Source organism: Apis mellifera, linkage group LG1 (assembly GCF_003254395.2).
Source record: "Apis mellifera strain DH4 linkage group LG1, Amel_HAv3.1, whole genome shotgun sequence".
Lineage (NCBI taxonomy): Eukaryota > Metazoa > Arthropoda > Insecta > Hymenoptera > Apidae > Apis > Apis mellifera.
Genome location: NC_037638.1, coordinates 1,326,074 through 1,351,755, shown reverse-complemented (window position 1 = coordinate 1,351,755; position 25,682 = coordinate 1,326,074). Strand labels below are relative to the sequence as shown.

General features: G+C 36.4%; 1 protein-coding gene and 1 long non-coding RNA gene across 3 annotated transcripts in view; one reads left to right on the top strand and one right to left on the bottom strand.

Annotated features, from left to right (window-relative positions):
* LOC726912 (protein cortex) overlaps positions 1-25,682 on the bottom strand; it is a 212,469-nt gene that overhangs the window by 33,512 nt on the left and 153,275 nt on the right. The window lies entirely within an intron of this gene.
* On the top strand, positions 11,674-15,123 carry LOC107965930. Its single transcript, XR_003304626.1, has 3 exons — positions 11,674-13,987; positions 14,101-14,253; positions 14,343-15,123. It is a non-coding gene; the product is annotated as an uncharacterized LOC107965930 (long non-coding RNA).

Sequence of the window (25,682 nt, the reverse complement as noted above, 5' to 3'; positions counted from 1 at the left end):
GAAAATTTATAAAACTTTCGTTTATTATACTTTTCGATTATTGTAATCTGGAATTTTTCAATCTATCTTCGTTTACTATACTTTTCGATTATTATAATCTGGAATTTTTCAACCTATCTTCGTTTACTATACTTTTCGATTATTATAATCTGGAATTTTTCAACCTATCTTCGTTTACTATACTTTTCGATTATTATAATCTGGAATTTTTCAACCTATCTTCGTTTATTATACTTTTCGATTATTATAATCTGGAATTTTTCAACCTATCTTCGTTTACTATACTTTTCGATTATTATAATCTGGAATTTTTCAACTTCTTCTTCCTTTCCTTTTTGTCAAAGGAAGGATGACGTTTGGAGCAACGATATCGAGAAAAGGGGATAGTCGAAACGTGGTGGCGGAGAGAAAGAGAGAAAGAGAGAGAGAGAGACTAGGGAGCAAGAGAGGGAGCTAGAACCGCTGGTGAACCGGCTACTACTCCAATCGAGGAGCAGCTCTCGAGGTGGAGGAGGAGCAGAGGTAGGAGGTGACGTTACGTAGAAAGAGTTGTGAAACGGGTAAACGCTGGCTTTGCCTACATCCACGTAGGATGTTGCCTAGACACGTAGACGAATCGTACTCGTGTGTGTGTGTGTGTGTGTGTACGTGGAAAATCGAGAGCGATCGTTGCCACGACCGAAACGACCAACTTTTCCAACAGTGCCGCAACAATCATACTGCAACCTTAGATCGGCTTCGTTTCTCGTCGAGTCGTTTCACTTGACTCGGGGATCGTGTTGTGTTATACTTTTATCAGGATTTTGGATGAGTTTGACAGAGTTTGACGTAACGAACGTAGTTCTTTAACAGTATTGAAAAGTAGTTTTAGCTCGAAAATATTTATTTTCGATTTTTGCACTCATTTAAACTCGAGGATCGAGTTGTATGATTTGGATCTTGGATAAGTTTGAAAAGGTTTGACGTAACGAATGTAGTTCTTTAACAGAAATATTCCTTTTCGATTTTCCATTCATTTAAACTCGAAGATCGTGTTGTATGACTTGAATCTTGGATAAGTTTGAGAAGGTTTGATGTAACAAATGTAGTTCTTTAACAGAAATATTCCTTTTCGATTCCACTCATTTAAACATGAGAATGAGTTGGATCTTGAATAAGTTTGACAGGGTTTGATATAGTTCTTTAACAGTCTTGAAGCAGATCTATCTCAAAAATATTCCTTTTCGATTTTTCTACTTAACATTTGTCATCTAAACTCGAGTATCGTGTTGTATGACTTGAATTTTGCATAAGTTTGAAAGAGTTTGACAGGACTTGACAGTAGTTCTTTAACAGTCTTGAAGCAGATCTATCTCAAAAATATTTCTTTTCGATTTTTCTACTCATTTGAATTCGAGGATCGTGTTATATGACTTGAATCTTGGATAAGTTTGAGAGAGTTTGACATAACAAACGTACTTTTTTAATAGTCTTGAAGTAGTTCTATCTCAAAAATATTTCTTTTCGATTTTTCCACTCATCATTTCTCATCTAAACTCGAAGATCGTGTTGTATGACTTGAATTTTGGATAAGTTTGACACGGTTTGACATAGTTCTTTAACAGTCTTGAAGCAGATCTATCTCAAAAATATTTCTTTTCGATTCTTCCACTCATCTAAACTTGAGGATCGTGAGGACTGTTGTATGACTTGGATCTTGGATAAGTTTGAGAAGGTTTGACGTAACGAATGTAGTTCTTTAACAGAAATATTCCTTTTCGATTTTTCCATTCATTTAAGCACGAAGATCGTGTTGTATGACTCGAATCTTGGATAAGTTTGAGAAAGTTTGACGTAACGAACGCAGTCCTCCAATAATCTTGAAGCAGTTCCACTTCAATATTCCTTTTGGATACGACTTGCATTTACCTACTTAACAATCGTATAATTTCCAGCCAATTTTTGAATCACGATAAACTGGATAAACTTTTTTATCCTTTCCATGATAGATCATCGAATCACAGAGAGATAGAATCACAAGAGAGCAACGTGTCAATTTCTATTCTCTTTTTTCTCGCTTTCTGAATAAATAATAAATGGTTTTTATTCCTCGATCGAATGCTTTATCACTTATCGAACGGATATCTGTATCGATCTTTCCATCGAATTCGCAAATTTATAATTTATAACTCACAACGAGTTTTGGATATCGATCAATCGACTCCACATCGAGTTCTTTTATCTTCCAACCTTTATTTTTCATCCCTCGATCGAAATTTAACGTTGTTAAGTTTCAACCGAGCGTTGCGATTAAGCCATTAAAACCTTCCGCTTCTTGTCGACAGAATAGAAATATTCGATTCATAACTGGTTGTTACGTGACAAGTATACGCGACGAGTAAACATCGGGCTCGGAAGAGATGTTCACTTCGAAAGGAATGCTGTCTCGATCTCGGTAAGGTTGATAGAGCCAAGGCGCAATCCTGTGTGTATACGGTTAAATCGAAAGTTTCACTTTCGCCCGAAAATAAAATTAATCCCCTTCGCGACTCAGAAATTCCGTTTCGATAATTGGATTAAAAAAAAAGGAAGAAAGAAAATACGTATCCATTACCTGATACCCGAGTAATTACTTTACACTCAACTTTCCTCTCCGAAACATCTCGAAATTCGTCGAAATTTCCTCTCACATTTCCTTCTTCTTTAAACACCTTTAAACATGGCGAGCGCCAACAGATCTCGAATCTTTCACGCCTTGAATCTTTCGTCAAAATTTCCCCTCACATTTCCTTTTTCTTTAAACACCTTTAAACATGGCGAGCGCCAACAGATCTCGAATCTTTCGTCGAAATTTCCCCTCACATTTCCTTTTTCTTTAAACACCTTTAAACATGGCGAGCGCCAACAGATCTCGAATCTTTCACGCCTTGAATCTTTCCTCCTCTCGCGAAAAACGAGATTTTATTACGGCTTAATTTCTCCCGTTTTAATTTCTTCCCCGCCAGATTCCATCGTCAAAACGTGCAAGCGAACAACAAGCGCGTGTCTCCCTCCCTCCCCTTTGTAGATATCCCTCTTTTTCACGTAGATGCGCCGTGGAACGGAATCCAGTTCGGTCGATGGCTTCTTCGATGATGGAGACCGCTTCTTTATTTTTTAAAAAAAAGAAAAGAAAAGAGAAGAAAAAGGCCAGGGCGTGTCCGAAATAGAAACGAGATAATTAACCGGTTATCTCTGCTCCGTGTCCCCTCGTCACCGTTTATTAAAGGGCTGTTTCATCCCGCCCGGAAATCGGCCTCTTCGATCGATCGTATATTTATTCATAGAAATTGTAAATTATTATTTATTATGAGGCTTCAACGTTATTGAATTGTAAAATTATTTGTTTTGTTAAATTAGTAAAAGCTTTACTCGAATAATCTTTGCTTCGTTCATCTTCTACGAGTTTTTTTCAGTAAGGAAATCAGCCTCTTGTCGATCGTATATTTATTCAGCATCAGAGAAATTGTAAATTATTATTTATTACGAGGCTTCAACGTTATTGAATTAATTAAAATTATTTGTTTTGTTAAATTAGTAGAAGCTTTACTCGAATAATCTTTGCTTCGTTCATCCTGTACGAGTTTTTTTCAGTAAGGAAATGTGAAATCGCAAGGAAATCGGTTTCTTGTCGATCGTATGTTTATTCAGCATCAGGGAAATTGTAAATTATTATTTATTATGAGGCTTCAACGTTATTGAATTATAAAATTATTTGTTTTATTAAATTAGTAAAAGCATTTATTTGAATAATTATTCTTTGCTTCTTGTTCATCCTCTATGAGTTGTTTCAGCAAGGAAATGTGAAATCGCAAGGAAATCGGTCTTTATCGTATATTTATTCAGCATCAGGGAAATTGTAAACTATTATTATGAGTCCTTTATTTAATTAAAATTATTTATTTTATAAATTAGTAAAAGCATTTACTAATCTTTCTTCATCCTCTACGAGTTGTTTCAGTAATGAATCGCAAGAAAATCGATTGTATATTTATTCAGCATCAGGAAAATTGCAATTTTAAACTATTATTATGAACCTTCAACGTTATTCAATTATAAAATTATTTGTTTTATTAAATTAGTAAAGCATTTATTCGAATAATTATTCTTTGCTCCTTGTTCATCTTCTACGAGCTGTTTCAGCAATGAAATCGAAAGGAAATTGGTTGTATATTTATTCAGCATCAGGAAAATTGCAATTATTAAACTATTATTATGAGCCTTCAACGTTTGTGAATTATAAAATTATTTATTTTATTAAATTAGTAAAAGCATTTACTTGAATAATTAATCTTTGCTCCGTTCATCCTCTGGCTGTTTTAGCAATAAAATCATAAAGAAATCGGCCTCTTGTCGATTATATATTTATCTGAAAAATTATAAACTATCGTCTATTGCGAGTCTTCGATATCATTTTATCTATAAAATTATTTATTTCACAAATTATTAAAAATATTTACTCCAATAATTAATCTTTGCTGCGTTCATCCTCTACGAGCTGTTTCAACACTGAAATCTTGTCGATTATAGACATCGTTTCATCTATAAAATTATTTATTTCACAAATTAGTAAAAATATTTATTCGAATAATTAATCTTTGCTGCGTTCATCCTCTATGAGCTATTTCAACACTGAAATCGACCTCTTGTCGATTATATATTTATCAGAAAAATCATAAACTATTATCTTCGACATCGTTTCATCTATAAAATTATTTATTTCACAAATTAATAAAAATATTTACTCCAATAATTAATCTTTCCTCCGTTCACCGTAATTAAATCGTGTTTCAGCAGTGTCATCGCACAGAAATCAGCCTCTCAATCAATTACATATTCACAGTATTTAGAAAATTGCAATTGTAAATTATTATCTTAGCCTTCCACATTATTGAATTTTACCTATAAAAGTATTTACTCGAGTAATTAATTAATCTCCTCTCCTTCGCCTCGCCATTAATTAAACGACTCTTTCGATGTCGTCATTCCGTGGAAATCGGCCTCTTTTCGATCATATACGAATATATATTTATCAGAGAAATTTTGAATATCTTCTATAGAATTATTGCTAAAAGTATTTATTCGAATTTATTATTAATACTGAATGAATCGAATCTTTGCACGCTTTCACCGTCCAACGACACAATAAATCTGCATACACAAGATGCACAATGTGCAAAGGATGCTTAGATCGATTAACGTATTTCTGAATAAAAGATTCTCGAAAGGAAACGAAATTTTTAGAAAATCCGTATAACGAATACATTTAATAGATCGATATTTAAAAAAGATCGAACGACTGAGAAATAAAAGATTGGCTGCTACTACTTTTATTATTATTATTATAATGATAAAATAATATATTTAAAATAAAATATTTATTATTATTATTATATAACAAGCTAAATAAAGCTAACAGGTTCATACCCTGTCGATAAATTAATAATTTTTATATAATTTTTCTATAAAATTCTATCTTAAAACTTATTTATTTTAGTGTTTAAGCACTAAAGCATAAAATTTTGAATTTTATAGTATTAATTAAATTAATAAATTGGATATTAGTTAATAATAACGTTTAAATTGCATTTAAAAATTAATATAAACAATATTATATCTAAAGTAATATGTCTGATAAAAGAAATATTTTGATAAAATATTCATGTATATTTAATTATATACTATTACTTATTTTCTTCATAAATTTTAATTATCACTGATTTATTTATCTACTGATCACTGATTTTTGCGTTGATAATGAATTCTAATAACATCTTTATTCAATGAATACTAATGGAATTTGGTACTATTATCAGAATTAGATTAATTAATATTAAATCTACAAATAAGATTAATCCAAGATTAATCTACTATATAGTATCAGTAATTTCCAGAATTTTCTTATTCTTTATAATTATTCTATACTTATCATCAATTAGATTCATTAAAACAGATATTTTTAACTTTATAGTTCAAATTATATTTTTCCTTAAAATTGGAACTTTCCCTTATTATTATTATTATTATTATAAAATTTTAGCAACGTCACGAGAGAATTGCTCGGAGGAGGGAGGGGGAGATACGAAATGCGGGGAAAAACTCGGCGGCGCGGGGAGGGAGGGAAAAAAAAGGAAAAAGCTTGGAGATCGAATAACAGGTATTAGAAGATATTAAAGTTAATGGTTCTGTAATTAGCGGTTCTGTAATTGAAAAATTAATAACACGCCGAGAGTTGAGAGGTTTCGCGTGTAAAGATCGATCCTTATCGAAAAGTGTGTAAAAAGGTCCCCAAGTGTACTTTATTTAAATACCGGTCTGAATTTAAATTACTTTTTAACGATTCGAAAGGTTCGAATTTGTCATCGTTGCTAATCGATCGATTATATAGTACGCGCTATCATATATATATATACAATGTGTACGCTTGTTCAGATATACTTGACAGATTTAAAATTATTATAATATATTTCAAAAAGCACACAGTTTCGCAAACAGTTTCGCGGTTAAGAAATAATTCTAGAGATTTATTTCTCTTCTTTAAAATTTTATCCGAATCGAGAATCATTCCTTTTTCTCGTCAATTTTATCGAAGAGTTTCGTAATTAAAAACATAAATAAAAATTAATCAACAAAATTATCCGTATCCGGTTGACACGCGTAAAAAAGAAAAAAAGATATCCGAGAGAAAAATTCAGGGAGAGAAAATCGATACCCACGAGTCTCTTAATTAAAACATAAAAATTAATCAACAAAATTATTCGTATCCGGTTGACACGCGTAAAGAAGAAAAAAAGATATCCGAGAGAAAAATTCAGAGAGAGAAAATCAATAGTCTCTTAAAACGAGAATCGTTCGATTCTCCCGCGTAAAACTCGATAAAACGGCCCGATCACTTTTAATTATCCGAGGGAAAGAAAACGAAGATGCTGCGCCCGTTGGACCTCGCTCACGCTTCCCGGTTCACGCAGCCCCGCGTTTAATTAGCTCCTCGCGTTTTCGTTCCCCCTTATCAATTATCCACTTTCCGCGTAATAACACGTGTTATCCTCGACTCGGCGGTAACCGGACAGATAAATATATTTAACCGATCAATCAGAGCTATATACGTGTCTACATATATATATATATACACGCGCGTATATACGCGGAAAGGCATGGCGCGCACGGCCGTGAGAAAAGTTGCGCGCGATCCTCCCCTTCGCGCGATCTTCCGTTGGACGGGACGAGGCGAAGCGGTTGCCGGTTTCCAGGAGCCGGGCGCACGGGGACAATGGAGACACGCTGCACCGGCGCGCGCAACTCTCAGTTGCGTGCCGGCCTGTTATGTAGGTGTCAACACCATTCCGAGAATCGTTTTTTGCCATCCTTCGCCGCTTCCACGGCTTCTTCCCCTGTTTCTAGCGCACAGGAGAGAAGCACGATCGCACGATCTTGATCCGGCCCATGGGATCTCTCACCGACAAGATCGGCCTCGGTCACGCCTCGCCACTCCGATACACAGATGTCCCGTACACGGACCATTCTCGCTCCACGGAGAATTTGCTCGCGCGAGCGATTCGATATTGGTGTAATCGGGTCCTCGAAAGCGTAAGTGGATCGTTTCGATTCACGTGTCTTACGAATGTATAAATGCGTATAAATATTTTGATTCGATACGTGTTTCACTTGTAAAGTGTGTTTCGCTTTTGTGAAAGAAAAATTCGACTCGAAAGTTTAAAAATAATTTACTTTTCGATCGACTCGTTGATTAGATTTTTATTAAGGGAAGAATTTCACATAAATGTTTCGAAGGTAAAGAGAGAAAAATTTCGCAGTTTCTCGGATATGATATACCGCGGAATAACCGATCACCGGTTGTACATCGATCAATCGATTTCAATAGGCTCGTTCTACACCTGGCCACCGCGTTCCAATTTCCGCGCTCTGTCGACTCGAATTTTTGTCCCGGAAGCGCGCGCGCCCACGCTCGAGCAGAGAGAGACGACAACGATCTCGTTCGTTCGAGTTGCGCAAGCCACCGGCGGCCCACGAGTGTCGCCTAGCGTCGTCAAGCGACCATCCCGTGCAACGAGTCGAGTTCGTGAAAATTTTTCGATCCTCTTCGACCGAACGTTTCTGCGTGTTGGCACGCGAGAGCATCGTTCGCGATTAAAACCAGATTCCGTTTCTGGTTAAGGTCGAGGATGTGGCTATTGTTGTTGTTGTTGTTGTGATTTTAAAGAGTGGCGTCCGTGCGATTTCGTTTCGAGATATTTCATTCGTATTCTTGTATTCTGTCGTTATAGAGGTTATGAACGTTTAATCGCTGTCGAATAAAATTTTTGTGAATAGTGTTTCGTAGAATCGACAAGAGCACAATTCGAACAGGTGAGAGAATATCGAGGTTAGGATTGGCGTTGTTGTTGCGATTTTAAAGAATGGTGATCGTGCGATTGTGTAAATATTGTCGATTAAATTTGTGCGAATACTGTTTTAGAACTGACAAGAGCGCTATTTGAATAAACGAGAGAAGATCGACGAGGTTAGAATTGGTATTGTTGCGATCTTGAGCAGCGACGATTTTGTTCGAAGACATTGCATTATTTTTGCATCGTAATGATACAATATAAGTATTTAATTAGTATTGTTTCGATTAAATTTTATCAAATTGGAGACTTAACAAAAATTAAAATTGAATCTTGAAATTCTTAACTCTTAGAAGTGAGAATGGATTCTACAGTTCGAACAAGTGAGAAATATCGTTGATGAGGTTATGTATTGTCGCGACAAGAAATATTACAAGTGCGATTTTGTTTGTGCATTGTTCTTATTGTTCATTGAATTTTTATGAATCCTATTCGAAATCCAGCGATAAAATTCTTTCGAGCAAAAGTTGTTTTTGAAATAATCGACTCGAATAACTCGACCAATATTGCGGAAATAAATAATTCGTTCGTGGTGATAGATTCTCACTTGTCTACACGCGTTTCAAAGAAACGCACGAATGCTTTTTCATTATCGTACATTAATGCGTGGAAAAAAAAATACGTTACGACGTATATTCGTAAAAGGAGGGAAAAAAAAGAAACACAATCCAACAGCATTTTTCACGGGTCGGTCACTCAACGATTCGTTTTTTGCTTCGTTTCATTCCGTTTTTTTTCTCCCCCCAGCCTTGTTATTTCAATACACAACGTAGCTCGACTTGTTTTTCTACGCCATTTTAAAATCACCACGATGGACCACACAACGAGGAATTATTACTTTTCCCGTCGAATGTTAGACGGTATAATGTCGCTTAATATCCGTATTCGATACGTTATTACGCGATTCCATAATGATCGTATTTGCGCCAACGAGATCGAATTCCTCGCGGTTTGTATCGTACGATACGTTTCGATAATTATATACGATTTAAGCTTCTTTCACGGCGTGCAACGTAAAATGAAATATCGTAACAATTTATCGCGCCCGATTTTTTTCTCCCCTTTCGCTACCTGATATTCGGACATTGATGAATTTTCGTCACTAGAATTAATCCAGATCGCTATCGATCACATTCTATTTTCTCGTTTCTCACGAACGTTCTCCATTCAAATTTTACGTGTTAAATTATCCATTTTTTTTTTTTTTCCTCTTTTGTAAAATCAATCCTGACAGATATTTGCGCGCGTATAGAGAAAACGAAGGCGATCGATAACGTATTGTAAATAATGAAAATAATTTATATTCCCCGATATTTTTCCACTTGCGTTAACCAGATAGGAAAATATACACGGACGTAAGTAGGTCGATCGAATCAATTCGCGATCCGCATTGATAAGACCGACCAAATATTTCTATAGAGCTAGATGACTAATAGTTTAGAACTGGTTTTTTCTAGGAAAAAAGGGAAGGAGAGGAGAAAAATTCCAATCAAAAATAATTTTCTCCCTTTCCAACTATCATCAATCTCTCCTTTCTTCCTTCTTCCTTCTTCTCGACAAAATAACAACTCGAAACGTGGAAACATCCGTTCCGATTAGACACCGTCCGACCGACATCCGGCCGGCAAATGAGAAATTGAAAAGTAATGAGACGAGATATATCCGGCCAATGTCAGGATCGTTGACGTTGATACTGGAATTACGTATCCGAGCGTATGATCGATTATTATTTTTATCAATGACAAGACACGTTAATTATTTTGCTACTTATATTTATACGTAATAGGCAAGGAATAGGTTTGAACGATAGGTTTCCAGACGTGCCGTAGGTTCGTGGAAAATTGATCGAAACAGATTACACGATGGAACGAATGGACGTGTGAATAAAGTTGATACATCACGCTCGTGATAATTCTCATTTACTCGGATATTTCCCTGTTAAACGGGCGCGATACGAGAGGTTTATAACACGTGTGTATAAACTACTCGAAAGAATTATTGATGATCCGGTGGATGAAATATCACGCGGATATAACGCGTTTAAAGTAATTTGATGCTTGGATAAATTGCGCACAATGAAAATAACGAGTCGAGCAGATTATGCGCGGTGGCATTCTGCCACGTCGAATTTCAAATTCTTCCATCTTTCGTTTCATCCATTCAATAATAAATTTTTACCTACTATTTTTCTAACTTCTATTATATTTTTAAATTTTGTAAATCTCGAAGAAAATAAATGATCCTTTTATCCACGATGCCTGTTACCTGTTCGAAAGGAAAAAAAAAAGAAAGAAGCTCGCGTGAGCAAATTAATAGAAAATCCCGGGCGCCATTACGCGTGACACGAGTGCATTAAGTTTCTAGATGCAGCTGCGAAGATAGGGGGATCCATGCAACGCGTTGTACACGTCTTACGTGCCTCCCCAATCGAACTAGCCTTTCTGCTTCTTCCTCTTGACCTTAAATAAAATTCCAACCCCTCTCTTCCTCCCTCTTATCCTACATACTCAAAAACTCCTTTTCCAAATCTCAATTTCTCTGTAAAATTTTTTCGAATCTCTCGGATTAAAGTGTCATTGGAGAATTGGAGTCGAAGATTATCGACCGAGAGAACAAATTCGTCACTTATCATTGATCGATAACGAGATTTAATAGCATCGATTTTTGGAAAAAAAAAATATTCCACCTTTTTTTGTTGATTGGGACGAGGATGGAATCGAGTTCAGAACGGATTCTTCATAGATGGTTGCCATTCAGTCGCAATCTTGCAACACGACAGGATAATAATTGGTAGGTGGTTACCGATCGAGGTAAATAAAAGAAGCGGAAGGAGAGAAATGGGATCTCGGTCGAAGTAAATTGATAGAAGTTCATTACGTCATTACTGCGTGAAACTGTTTACCTCACCGAGGTAGCCAAGCGTTGCACAGAGGCGCACTAATAATACGATATGCAGTTACGATTGGGGCAGGTGATCGAAGCTGTTTCTAATCGATTTTGATCGGTGATCGACGAATAAATAAGTAAGGGAACAGCTCTCTCTCGGATGGAATAATAACAAGATAATAAATACTGTTTCGAATCGAGAACAGCCTTCCATATATTTCCAATTATTTGTAATAAATTAATACAATTGTCGAGAATCTTCCTGTATTTGAAAAAAATTATTTTTGAAACAATTTATATATAATTAAAAGCAATGTAAATGCGAAATAAAAAAAAGTAGAATTAGTTTTTGTATCAGGGTTGATTAAAATTTATTTAATAATTTTAAAGTATCTCGAAAATGAGCGAACTAACGTTATATGATTTTTTTTGTTGCAATAAAATTATAAATTTAGAAATTAAATGTTATTCGAACTTATTAATATCTACGAATCGTTTATACGAAATAATTTTCTTGAATGAGATTCTTGAATTCGATACGATTCTCGGTTTGGGAACATACGATAGGATGGTTGGATTTGTTTGGAATAGGGGACAGAGGGGATCCTTGGAACTGTTGCCTCTTCCAGGATTGGATGGTTAATGGGCCTATGCCCAACCCCTTTTCAGCCACCCTTAACGACAGCCAGGGGTTACCAGGGGTGTATCCTGCTTCCCCTCCCCACTCTGGTAAGGAACATTCCGGTTCGTTTCCTTCCTACAAAGTTAAAAATGGAGAAATAGGGTGTGGCGTCGTTGTACGGATCTAATTTGATTTGATATTATACGAACGAAAAGGATGGAAAAGTGGAATAAAATAAAAAAAACAAATAAAATATCGGGAATAATTTATTCTCGAATTATTCCCAATCTATCAAATTGATAGTGTTCCAGAGATACACAGAATGTAATACGAGAAATGTAAATTTAATTTCCCCCCCTTCCATCGTACGATGTACTACTAATTAGCACGAAATTAGTTGAATTGGAAAATAAAGTATCTCCCGTGTATATTTTATATCCCTATCGCGATATAAAGGAAAGGAAAAGAAAAAAAAAAAAAAAGCAATCTTTTAAAATTAATAATCTCGATAACCTAACCTATAACTCTAATTAGTCGTGTTGCGTTAAATCCAGCCTGTAAATAAAATATCCCCAATATGCGCGCGAGTGAGCAGTTCCAACTGCGCAACATTCATTTTCAACAACAAGCTTTCCACCGAGACCGACCCCACCTTTCTCGGAATCGGCGTTATGTTGGCTTATCAACGGCCAACAACTTGCGAGAAGGCGGAACGACAATTTGCGGGGGAATTGGGGCAAGAACGCGCGAGCAGGTTGCAATTTAAGGAAGGAGGAAGTACGCGAGGGGCGAGGGGTACGCGCGAGGCAAATTGATAGAGGATAAGGACGAAATTATACGATTAGCCGTGAAGCTGTTTGTTACGTCGAGGTAAGAGATCGGTCGTCGTATATATATATTATATATGTGGAAAGAAAGGAAAGGGGAGAGAGAGAGAGAGAGGGAGAAGAGAGAAGATAGCGGATGCAACGAGCAATTTGAACGTGTCGAAACGTTTCGACGTCGTTCATTAAGACGGTACGTGTAGCAGGAGAGAGGATGGACGGTGGTGGCGCTGTTGCGCGTCCAGGGATCGCCGTTTACCCGAGATTCCATCGATAATCGCGGGTTGAGCGTAGATCGGGCGGAGCCCGGAACGAAACGCGCGACCGGTCACCTCGGCGACCAGGCTCTCCAGGAATTTGTTGCACGGTTCTTTGCGAAACCCTTCTCGATCGGGAATTCGGTTGGAAGTTTCATTTCGGTTTAAACTTTGAGAAATTTGAAACTTTTGAAGGAAGGGAATTGAAGCAGGGAAGGAAGAGTTTGGAAAGGATGTGATGAATATTTATTTTTGAAATTCGAGATTTGAAGAGAATTGGAAGTGAAGGAGAAAGAAGTATTTTGTGTAAAGCTTTGTGAATATTTTCTGACTTGATGGTTGCATAATGATTGAATTAGAAAAGTTTGGAAAGGGTATATATGATGATGAATATTTATTTTTGAGGTTTGCAGTTTAAAGAAAATAGAGGTGAAAGATGAAGTATTTTGTATAAAGTTTTATGAATATCTTCTGACTTTATGTTAAAATTTGGAAAGAGTAAGTATGGTTATGAATATTTATTTTTGAGATTTAAGATTTGAAGTTTAAAGAAAATTGGAAGTGAAGAAGGAAAAAGTATTTCGTGTAAAGTATTTGTGTTTTCTGATTTGATGGTTGTATAATGATTGTATTAGAGAAGTTTGGAAAGGGTATATATGATGATGAATATTTATTTTTGAGGTTTGAGATTTAAAGAAAGTAAAGATGAAAGATGAAGTATTTTATATAAGCTTTGTGAATGTTTTTTGATTTAATGATTCTATAATGATTGTATTATAAAAGTTTGGAAAGGGTATGTATGATAACGAATATTTATTTCATAATGCTTATATTGAAAAAGTTTGGAAAAGATATATATGATGATGTATATTTATTTTTGAGATTTGCAGTTTAAAGAAAGTAGAGGTGAAAGATGAAGTATTTTGTATAAAGTTTTATGAATATCTTCTGACTTTATGTTAAAATTTGGAAAGAGTAAGTATGGTTATGAATATTTATTTTTGAGATTTAAGATTTGAAGTTTAAAGAGAATTGGAAATGAAGGAGAAAGAAGTATAAAGTTTTGTGAATGTTTTCTGATTTAATAGTTATATAATAATTGTATTAAAGAAGTTTGAAAAAGGCATACATAATGATGAATATTTATTTTTGAGATTTGAGATTTGAAGTTTAAAGAAAGTAGAAATGAAAAATGAAGTTTCATATAAGCTTTGTGAATGTGTTATAGAAGTTTGGAAAGAGTATGTATGATGATGAATATTTATTTTATAATGTTTATATTGAAAAAGTTTGAAAAGGATATATATGATGATGAATATTTATTTTTCAGATTTGAGATTTGAAGTTTAAAAAGAATTGGAAATGAAGGAGAAAGAAGTATTTTGTGTAAAGCATTATGAATGTTTTCTAATTTAATAGTTGTATAATGATTCTCTTAGAGAAGTTTGGAAAGGATATATATGGTGATAAATATTTATTTTTGAGATTTGAAATTTAAAGAAAGTAGAGGTAAAAGATGAAGTATTTTATATAAGCTTTGTGAATGTTTTTTGATTTAATAATTGTATAATGATTGTATTATAGAAGTTTGGAAAGGATATATATGATGATAAATATTTATTTTTGAGATTTGAAGTTTAAAGAGAATTGAAAAAGAAGTATAAAGTTTTGTGAATGTTTTGTGATTTAATGGTTGTATAATGATTGCATTATATTAAAAAATTTAGAAAGGTGATGTATGGTGATGAATATTTTTGAGATTTGAAATGCCTTTTGGCTAATAAGTATAATTATATTGGAAAAGATATATAGAAGAAAAATATATGGAAGAAGTTTGGAAAGAATAATGAATATTTTTGAGATTTGAAATGTCTTTTGAGTTAATAAGTATGATTATATTGGAAAAGATATATAAAAGAAGAATATGTAGAAGAAGTTTGGAAAGGATAATGAATATTTTTAAAATTTGAAATGTCTTTTGACTTAATAAATATGATTGTAGTGAAAAAGTTTGAAAAGTGTATGAATGTTTGAGATTTGAGATTTGAAGTTTAAAGAAAATAGAAATGGAAGATGAAATATTTTGTATAAAGTTTTGTGAATACCTTCTGAGTTTATATTAAAATTTATATTAAAATTTGGAGAATATGTATGATTATGAATATTTATTTTTGTGATTTGGAATTTGAAGCTTAAGAAAAATTGGAAATTAAAGAAGAAGAAGTATGACTGTTTTAAAGAAATTTTAGAATAATTATAAATATTTATTTTTGAAATTTCAAATGCCTTTTAACTCAATATATGTATAATTATACCGAATAAGTTTGGAAAGTGTATATTTATTTTTAGGATTTGAAATTTAAAAAAAGTAGAAAGAAATGAAAGAAAAAGTGTGTTATATTTTACAAAATTGATTCGAATAGTACAAAATAGTTCATCAAAACATATCATCTTTTGACTTTCAAGAAGAAAAGAAATTTGGATAGATAAACATTCCTATACGAAACTCTGCCCAACTCTGATCACCGTATTATATTCTTTCTTCTTGTATAAAACGCGCAAAGAAGTATGCCCTGTTGCCGTGCGTTTTTACGAGAGCGTTCCACGATGTAAGGCAATATAAAACACCATCCCCGGTCGCGTCACGAACAAAATTTACCAAGCTTAGCTAGATTTTCCGTGCGGATCGAAATAGACCGTGACCACCTCTCGAGAGTGAATCGTTTAATTCAAGTTCACGCGAACAGACTGTGAAATACGCGCGACATTTGAATACGAATAACACGAAGGTGGTTGCCGCCTGTTTCTTTTTCTTTTCCCCTCAAGCGACCGAACTGTTATTACTGTAAATTGTGATATTGTCTCGATTTTTTTCGCCTCGTTCGAAGATTTCACGGGCGCGACACCTGGTGAAATGTTCAAAGAATATGCGAATCCGTGTCTCGATCCGAATCGCAGTCGAACAAAGTCATCCAAAGATTATAACTAAGTTTTTCTCAAACTTGTTAAACAATCCTCGATTATTATCATTATTATCACGTGTAAAGAATATACAATTATTCCAAATGCTTCTGAATAATATCATCCCTCCTTTCCTTCCTTCGTATCGTATCTTTTTGAAAAATTCTCGGATCATTCCGAGGGGATAAGAATACTCGATCTTATCTCCCGATATCCATAGAGAAGCTGCGCCATCCATCCAATCCCATCACGAATCCACACGAGCGTGTAAAACTCGTTAACATTTTCATTCTCTTCTTCTTCCCTTCCCTTTCCTTTCTTTTTTTTTTTTCCCCGTTATCTCGCCATAATTCAGAATTCAGCGAGCAATAGAACGCGGAGACCTCGACTACCGGCCGATGATCTAATTGGTCGGTCGAGGGGAAAGGAATGAGAGATCTCGAGAGGATTGAATACAAAAGCTAGCAAGCCAGCCAGCCAGCCAGCTAAGTGTCGTATGATCGAAAGCGCGCCATTATCTTCGGGGCCGAGATAAGATCTGAGCGAGCGTCGTTGGCGACGTTCAATCAAGAGCTTACACGATGTAACCAATGATCCGGAGGGGGGGGAAAAAAAAGGAAAAGAAGAGAAAAGAAACGCGTTCGCGTCCGCCATTTGCATACAACATTGTGCAGCTTGCCCGTAATCCCGTAATCGTAATCCCCGAGTGGAACAAATCGTTCTTATCTCAACGCAACAATTATCCTCGGGGTGGTGTAAGATTTGCGATCGAATTGTTTTGAAAAAAAAAAAAGGGGGGGGAAAATGAAGAGGTTTATCTCTCTCTCTCTCTCTCTCTCTCTCTCTCTCTCTCTCTCTCTCTCTCTCTCTCTCTCTCTCTCTCTCTCTCTCTCTCTCTCTCTCTCTCTGTGTGCGTGCGTGCGTGCGTGTGTGCGTGTGTGTGTGTGTGTGTGTGTGTGTGTGTGTGTGTGTGTGTGTGTTCCTGGATTCAACGTATTATTGTGTGCGAGTTGGAATGGAAAAAAAAAAACGAAAAACTGGAAACGAAAATTCGGCCCGCTTTAACTTGTACTATATAAGAGAAACTCGATACTTTGCGTTAAACTTCACGAACTCTAACGTAATCCAAACCTGTCACGATCGCGTCCGAGTGAAACTTAATAAGAAACCCGATACCCGTTCGAACTTCACGAAATTTCACACCGCTCGCGACCGCAAACGAGTGAAAATTACACGAAAAGGAAAATCAATACTTATTCGAGTCCCTTCCCCTCCGTTCGATCGAGTATATAAGTATATATATATATATATATATATATAAGGGGAAGAAAATTCGCAGAAAAAAACCACTCCGACGAAAATTATAGAAGATTTACGAAGTTCGCTTACTTTTTAAAATTCGCAAATTCTCAGCAAAAATGAAAAGAATTTCGTTTTAATTCACGCTCGAAAAATATCAAAATTATAACTATATATATGGAAAACTCTAATTCTTCATTTACTTTCTAAAATTTACAAACCGATTCCGTTCAATTCCATATAAAAATCAATATTCGTCCACTTATTTTTTAAAATTCACAAATTCTCACAAAGAACTATATATAGAAAATTCTAATTCTTCATTTAAAATTTTCTAAAATTCACAAACCGATTCCATTTAATTCGCACTATATAAAATATTCGTCTACTTATTTTTTAAAATTCGCAAATTCTCACAAAAGCCAAAGGACTCCATTCGAATTTATTCAGAGATCAAAATTACATAACCTAAATATAGAATGCACGGTCTAACTCTTCGCTCGGATTTTAAAATTCGCGAATCGAAACAAAGATCGGCGAGAGATGAGTGGAAATTTCGAGATTCTACTAGAGATCGAAATCGACATCGGGGAAAAGGAAATTCATGTAACGATGTAGTCGAGAATCGATGAAAAGGGGGGAGCGAGAGGAATAATCTGATTAATCGAGCGAAGCGACAACGATCGATAATTGGCGTTGCTTAATCGCGACACGGCGAGGCAACGATTATGAGGCGACCTAACCCCTGTTAGGCGGACCAGGCCACGATCGGCCGGGCCTCATGCTGGGCCCACTCCTTATTTACCTCGGCCGCGGTGAGGCAACAACGCACCGATCGGCTTATCTCCATCAATAAGTACCTGTCGGCTGGGCGACCAGCGCACTTCGCCTATATACCTATTATACCTTCCGCCGTTATTTCGTCTCCATTCACGGGGTGATCCGAATTTCCAAATCTTCGAAAATGTTCCTTTCTCGCTCGATCATTCTCGTTCACATTTCGACTCGTTGAAATCCTTTGCCTATCTATCATTTCGATACGAATTTTTCTTTCTGGAAATTGCGGATCCAGGAGAAGAAATATAGCGCCTTCTATAACTAATTGACTAATTGGTTGGAAATATAAAACGAAAATCGCTCGACAAACGTTAATTTCTCCTTCAATCGCGTTAATTAACGGTGTGGAAATTACCTTAACGTTCCTAAAATAGTAGCATTGGACCGGTTTTATTTTACACGATCGGTAAAAATGTGTTTTAACACTGGTTTACCAACCGACGATTGTTCCGTAAAATTGGCTCTCGTTCAACGCGTGTACCGGGAGTATCGATTTTTTTCCCCCTCCCCTTCCCTCTCCTTCTTCCGTACAAAGGAAGGCGGTGATAGAGAGCCGGTGGACGGTTGAAAAAAAAGCTGCGGTTAATCTGGACGATTAAAGCGCTCTTACCGTAATGGAAGAGGCCAATATCCGACGGAACGGTGAACGGAACGCGGCCGCTTCGTTGCATTGTGCTTTGTAATTGTTGTAAATTGAACGGGTCGACAGGGCCTCGACACCGGTCGAACCACGCACAGATAAATATCTCTCGGTTTTCCTACCGTGCCTCGTACTCTCTCTCGAAGCCTCGATGACGCGCCGTTCTACGATTCCTTTTTTCTTCCCTCTCCCTCTTTTCCTCCTCCTCCTCCTCCCCCTCGTCCAATTTTTTCTCCGCAAATTCGCGCGAAAAGGGATATATACCGGCGAGCTATTAATTAATTAATTTCAATATATCGTTAATCGTTTTCTTCTCTCTCTTCTCTCCATCCAACTTTTCCTTTGTAAATTCGCGTAATAAGGAATGTATACCGATGAGCTATTAATTAATTTCAATATATTGTTAATCGGTTAAGTTGAATTTTTATTCCATTCTCAGATTTCGTATTCGAAATTTAACATTATTTTAACATAGAAGGAGAAATTAATCTGTTGTCGAGATTATCCAGGACTATTCGAAGTTTTTGTTGATTAAGTAAGCGTTCTATGATTCTTCTTTCAAATTCAAGAAAGAGAAAGAGACTGTATTATCCAACAGAGGACAGAGAAGAATTCGAAAGATTGTTGATTAAATAAGCGTTCCATGATTCTTCTTTCAAAATTCAAATTCGAAGGAAAGAGAGACTGTATTATAAGCTATATGTTCCATGATTCTTTTCTTCAAAATTCAAATTCAAAAGAAAGATGCTGTATTATCTCTAACAGAGGACAGAGAAGAATTCGAAAGATTGTTGATTAAGCGTTCTTCTTTCAAAATTTAAATTCAAAGAAAAGAAATTATCCAACAGAGGGCAGGGAAGAATTCATTTGGAATTGTAGTTAGGCGATTGTAGTTGCTAAGCGAAGTTTGACATTTTATTATGGGGAGGGGAATGTGAAAGTGTTGCTGGAGAATGTTGATGAAATTTGTTTTACAGTTTCGCAATCGTTAAGATTATTCCGCGATTTCGTTCCCTCTTGGCGCGTGCGTGGCCAAACCTTGTTTCACTTTATTTTTCGTTCCATCTCCATTCCTCCACGCATGTTCAAATATCACACGTATCCCCTATACATCCAATTCCCCTTGAATTCTAATATTCTCTCGCCCGAAACACCGTTACGGACAGAAGACGGGATGAAAATTTCACGCGAATTTCACGAAATAAAAACTCGATTCAAACCACTTTTTCGAAAAACCGCTGCCAATTTCCCCTAGCAACGATCCAAAGGAATGGATAAAGAAGAGACCTCGCCGAGCAATTAATTAATAATAATGAGAGAGAGAGAGAGAGAGAGAGAGAGAGAGAGATCAAAAACGGCGAAGGAAGGACTCGGTCTCCTCCGTTCTAAACGACTTCATTAAATAAAAACTCAAACGTGACGATTCCTCCTTCCTTCCACCTCTTCATCGGGAATAAAACTTGCGGATACGTGTATACGATACGCCAAGTAAAACCCGGAACAGAGCGGCGATTTCACGGTGAAACCGTGGCAGGCAGGTCTGTTTCGAGCGAGAGAATAGCCGAAACGCGACAAAACCTCGCGCGGTGGGGAAGGCAATTTCCATCGCGTGAAATCGTAATCGCGTTGAAAAACCGAAGGCAAGAAACGGATCTCTCTCTCTCTCTCTTCTATTTTTCTTTTCTTCTCCGAGGGAAAAATTGTCCGCGCTCATCCGTGATCGATGGATCTCTCTTTCTCTTTCCTTTTAACGAGGAAGTAGCTTCTTCTTCTTGTTCTTTCATCCCTTTTTCGACGGAGGTTATCCAGTTTATCCGGGATTTAATGGGCCGCATTTTAATCAGAAAGGAAGAGGGGGAGGGTTGTAAGAAATTTAAAGGAAGGATGGGATGGAATCAATCTTTTCTTCCCTTTCCTTTTGAGGAGGAGAATAATTGTATGTTAATGGTATATGACATAGGTTTCAGAGATAAGAAATTAAATTGCATAGATAGATAAATATCGATTTTTGAAATACACATGCAAGTTCCTTTCCTTGTGTGTGTTCCTTCTATCCTTCTTCATCGATCTTTCCATTTGAGCATTTGCATTGCTAATTAATGATCGTAATCGCAAGAAGAAGCACGATGTTGACGGATGTCGATATTTTCAGTGAAATAATAAATCGTCCGCATGAGTTTCGTGAGATCTCGAATAATTTTTGACATCCTGGTTCAGTGAATTTCAGAGGAAAAAGGGGGAATTGTTGAAATTTCGATTAAAGGAAATAATATCCGCGGTTGGAATGGATGAACGGTACTTGGAAAGCATCGTTTGTATCCTAAATCGCGTCGAGGCTCCCCCGTCCCGAAAGGTCGAAACGCGAGAGTGCACGCGCACACCTATTCCCGGATAAAGACACGCCTCTCCTCCTCGATGCACCGTTACGGGTCGGGTGCAATTATTTCCTTTAATTAAAGGCAACGATTATCAATCGTTACCCCGATCACGACGTTGCGAAAGTAAATCTCCTTTTAAATCTTCCAATATCAAAAATTTTTAAATTGAAATTAAAAGTATTTCTCTCTAAAAAAAGGGAAGAAAATTTCCTTCTAAAGGAAATTTCCTTTTCTTCTTATTCTCGTTCGAATCGCAAAGGAAAGGGAAATTAAAAAATTAAAATGTTTCCCTTCAAAAAGAGGAAGGGAGAAAATTTCCTTCTAAAGGAAATTTCTTCTCCTTCTTATTCTCGTTTGAATCGCAAAGGAAAGGGAAATTAAAAAATTAAAATATTTCCCTTCAAAAAGAAGAGAGAAAATTTCTTTCTAATTTTTAAATTTCATCGTGAATTAAAAACTTTAAAAATTTCCAATTCTTTCTTTTATTCTCTTATTCTCGTTCGAATCGCGCACGAAATGGAGAGGAAATTTAAAAATTAAAATTAAAAGATTAAAGTATTTCCCTCCAAAAAGAGGGAAGGGAGAAAATTTCCTTCTAAATTTCATCGTGAATCAAAAACTTTAAAAATTTCCAACTCTTACTCTTCTTTCCTTTATTCTAGTTCAAATCGCACACGAAAGGAAAAGGAAATTGGGAAATTAAAATTAAAAGATTAAAGTATTTCCCTCCAAAAAGAGGGAAGGGAGAAAATTTCCTTCTAAATTTTAAATTTCATCGTGAATCAAAAAAATTTAAAAATTTAAAAATTTTAAAAACTTTAAAAATTTCCAACTTTTACTCTTCTTTTTTTTTATTCTCGTTCGAATAATGCACGAAGGAAAGAGAGAGGAAATTGGGAAATTAAAATTAAAAGATTAAAGTATTTCCCTTCAAAAAAAGGGAAGGGAGAAAATTTCCTTCTAAAGGAAATTTCCTCTCCTCCTTATTCTCGTTCGAATCGCGAAGGAAAGGGAAATTAAAAAATTAAAAGTATTTCCCTTCAAAAAGAAGGAAGGGAAAAAATTTTCTTCTAATTTTTAAATTTCATCGTGAATTAAAAACTTTAAAAATTTCCAATTCTTTCTCTTATTTTCTTATTCTCGTTCGAATCGCGCACAAAAGAAAGGAAGAGGAAATTGGGAAATTAAAATTAAAATTAAAAGTATTTCCCTCCAAAAAGAGGAAAGAAAAAAAATTTCCTTCTAATTTTTAAATTTCATCGTGAATCAAAAACTTTAAAAATTTCCAACTCTTATTCTTCTTTCTTTTATTCTCGTTCGAATAATGCACGAAGGAAAGAGAGAGGAAATTGAGAAATTAAAATTAAAAGTATTTCCCTCCAAAAAGAGGAAAGAAAAAAAATTTCCTTCTAATTTTTAAATTTCATCGTGAATCAAAAACTTTAAAAATTTCCAACTCTTACTCTTTTTTCTTTTATTCTCGTTCGAATAATGCACGAGGGAAAGGGAAAGGAAATTGGGAAATTGGGTTTCGACGAGAGCTGAGCGAAGGAGAAGGAGCGCAGGAACAAGAGCGCAGCGTTTGCCCTCCGCCGCTCGAGTTTCGAAACTCGGTATTTTGCTTCGGCTCCCCCCTTCGCCATATTTCATCCCATAAATATATTTTGCGAACGTCGGCTCCTCGCGTATCCTCGTTTCGCGATCGGGTGAAAAAGCTTGGTTGCATAATTCGTATCCCCGGCAAAGGAGGAGGAGGAGGAGGAATCCGCTTCCATCCCTGCCGCGGCATCCTTCCTTCCATCGTCCATCGTTCTCTCTTTGCCCGTCGCATATCGAGCTCTCCGCGGCAGCATGGATCCCCTAGCAGCACACGGCTAGGAATATTTATGGTATTACTTGGCGAAGCTTGAATAGCAAAGCCGCGGTATGTCCTACAAGTTATCGGAGAGTTTGCTTCTTGGGTGGCTTCTCGGCTCCCCAGGGGGTGCCTCCATCCTTTTTTCTCCTCCCCTCATCCTCTCCCCGCCAGTATGCGGTTCCTTCTTCTTCTTCTCTTTCTCTCTCTCTCTTTCTCGGTCTTCTCTCCTTTCAGTCTCCAACGTATTCTAATGGAATTACCTGTTGCCACGTTCCGTGCCTCTGTGTTTCTCGCGCGTCTGCTTCGAAAAACGACGGGCGAGAAGTAGAAAAAAAGAAAGAAAAGGAAAGGGGAGGGGATCGTACGAATTCGAGACGATTCTCAACGCGTAATCTCGCCACGCGTAAAAGCTGCGATTAATTAGCGACGAGAGAAGAAAGTTTCGGGTTGGAAAAAAAGAAATACCGGGATACCGGTTATTTTAAAAATCCAACGAAGTGGAAGTTTCGAGAGAGAAGCACGTGTACGTATCCTCGGCGAAGTGGAAAAACTTGGACGGACCAGTTTCGCGGACTCGTCCTTTCATCTCTCCTTTCCCCGCCAACTCGCTTCCAACCGCTTCCAATTTTGCCATTTTTACGACGTGCAATCTTCGATCGGAGCCAACAATTCCCGCCCTCGATCTCGATAAAACTCTCCTATTCATCCTCCCTTCGCGGAAAGGGGGAATAAAGAAATTGAGGATCGCGTCACACCTCCCCTCGGACGAGACCCCGCAACGAGGCCGCCCCTCCCACGTGATCAAACAGCGATTCGTAATTTCGAACGTTCTGATTAAACGCGCCGCTACCCACTTCCCCCTCTCCTTCCACCCGAGATCGTGTCGCGTCACGACGAGCACACACGTTTCGTTCCCTCGTCCATCTCAACGTTGCACGTTTGAAACTGCTCTCCTCGGGCCTCTTGAAGATTTCGAGAATTTCTCTCTTCGTGATTCCTGTTCGGGAATTCGAATTCGTGCTATGGATTTAAGATAGAAATATTATTGTTTTTATAAGGATAATATTATATATATCGTTTCTTTCTATTAATTTAGAAAGAAAGTATTCAATAAAGTATTTGAAGATTTATAAAGTTAAGTTTTATTATATATATATATATATATATATATATATATATATATATATAAAGATATATTTAAATTTAAGAAATATAGAAATAACGATTTAAATTAGTAATAAAATGTATACGTTCGAAAAGTAATTTTCTCTTTTCACATGGGTGTCGAACGGTTTTATCCAGCCAACTTCGTTCTAGAGTGGAAATTACTGGATTGGTTTAAAAGTAATTTCGTTTTCTCACACGAGAGTCGCTGGTCGAGCGGTTATCCAGCCAACTTCGTTCTAGAGTAGAAATTATTGGATTGGTTGGAAAATAATTTTGTTCTTTCACACGAGTGTCGCTGGTCGAGCGGTTATCCAGCCAACTTCGTTCTAGAGTAGAAATTACAGGATTAGTTTAGAAGTAATTTCGTTGTTTCACGCGAGTGTCGCTGGTTTAGCGGTTATCCAGCCAACTTCGTTCTAAACCGCGCGTTATTGTCGTATATTTCGATAGTTGGCATTTCGTGGTTCGATTTGTAAGAGAAATTCGTTCGATTCTGCGTTGTTGTTGTGTTTCTCGTGCGTAATAACAAAGGTGCGAGACCGAAAGGAACGTTTTCGGCATATTTTATTACCGAAGAAGTGAGATTACCGTTCAGGCGAGAAAAAAGTTACGCGAAAGTCTACGGAGAAGGTGTATCAACCAACGCCAGTGTTAAAACTGGTTTTCAAAATTTCGTTCCGACAATTTCGACGTTGAAGATGCGCCACGTTCTGGAAGAGTTGAAGCTGACGAAGGCGAATAACAACTCGAGAAATTGCTGCAGCGAGATTGAATTTATCGAATTCAACACTGTGTTTCGTTCGTGATCGCGTGAAACGACTTCGTTTCATTTACGTGAAAAGAAGAACGAAATTACTTACTTTCCGAACATCCCAAAAAAATAAATAAATAATTTAAAAGAACTCGGCAAATATATTATTATCCCCTCGAAAACGTATTTTATACGAATGTAATTTTAAGTCGATCTGCCGAATTAAATTTAAATAGCTGCATACGTACGTGTCGATTGTACAAATTCGAAAAATTTTGTAAAATTCTCGATAAGAAATAAGAAGAATCGATGGTTATATTTGATAAGGTAAAATCGTGGTCCGATTTCTTTTATTAAAATTTATCAACAATCGAGAATCGTACGTTTTTAAACGATATTGCTCGTGTCTCGAAGCGTGTACTTATGATGGACGATTTAAAAATTGGCCGGTTCGTTCGAAACGAGGAGGGAGGTCAGCGGGTCCGACGGAGTTGGCAATACGCGCTCATTACTTGGGCTTGTTTGGCAAAAACTCATTCCTCGAAGGGGCGGCTCACTTTTCAGAAAACGGAACATTGAATTACATACCCACGAATCCTTTGCCTCATTCGTGAAAACTATTCGCGATAGCGTGAGAAACGCAAACATTCCGGCCCTCGAGAACACGTTCGAATTCGACCTTTGGGATATTTCCCTCGCAGCAGATTCATCCATCCGGAGGGAATCGAATATCTACATCTCTCCTTCCGAAAAAAAAAAATACGAAAATTATTAAATAT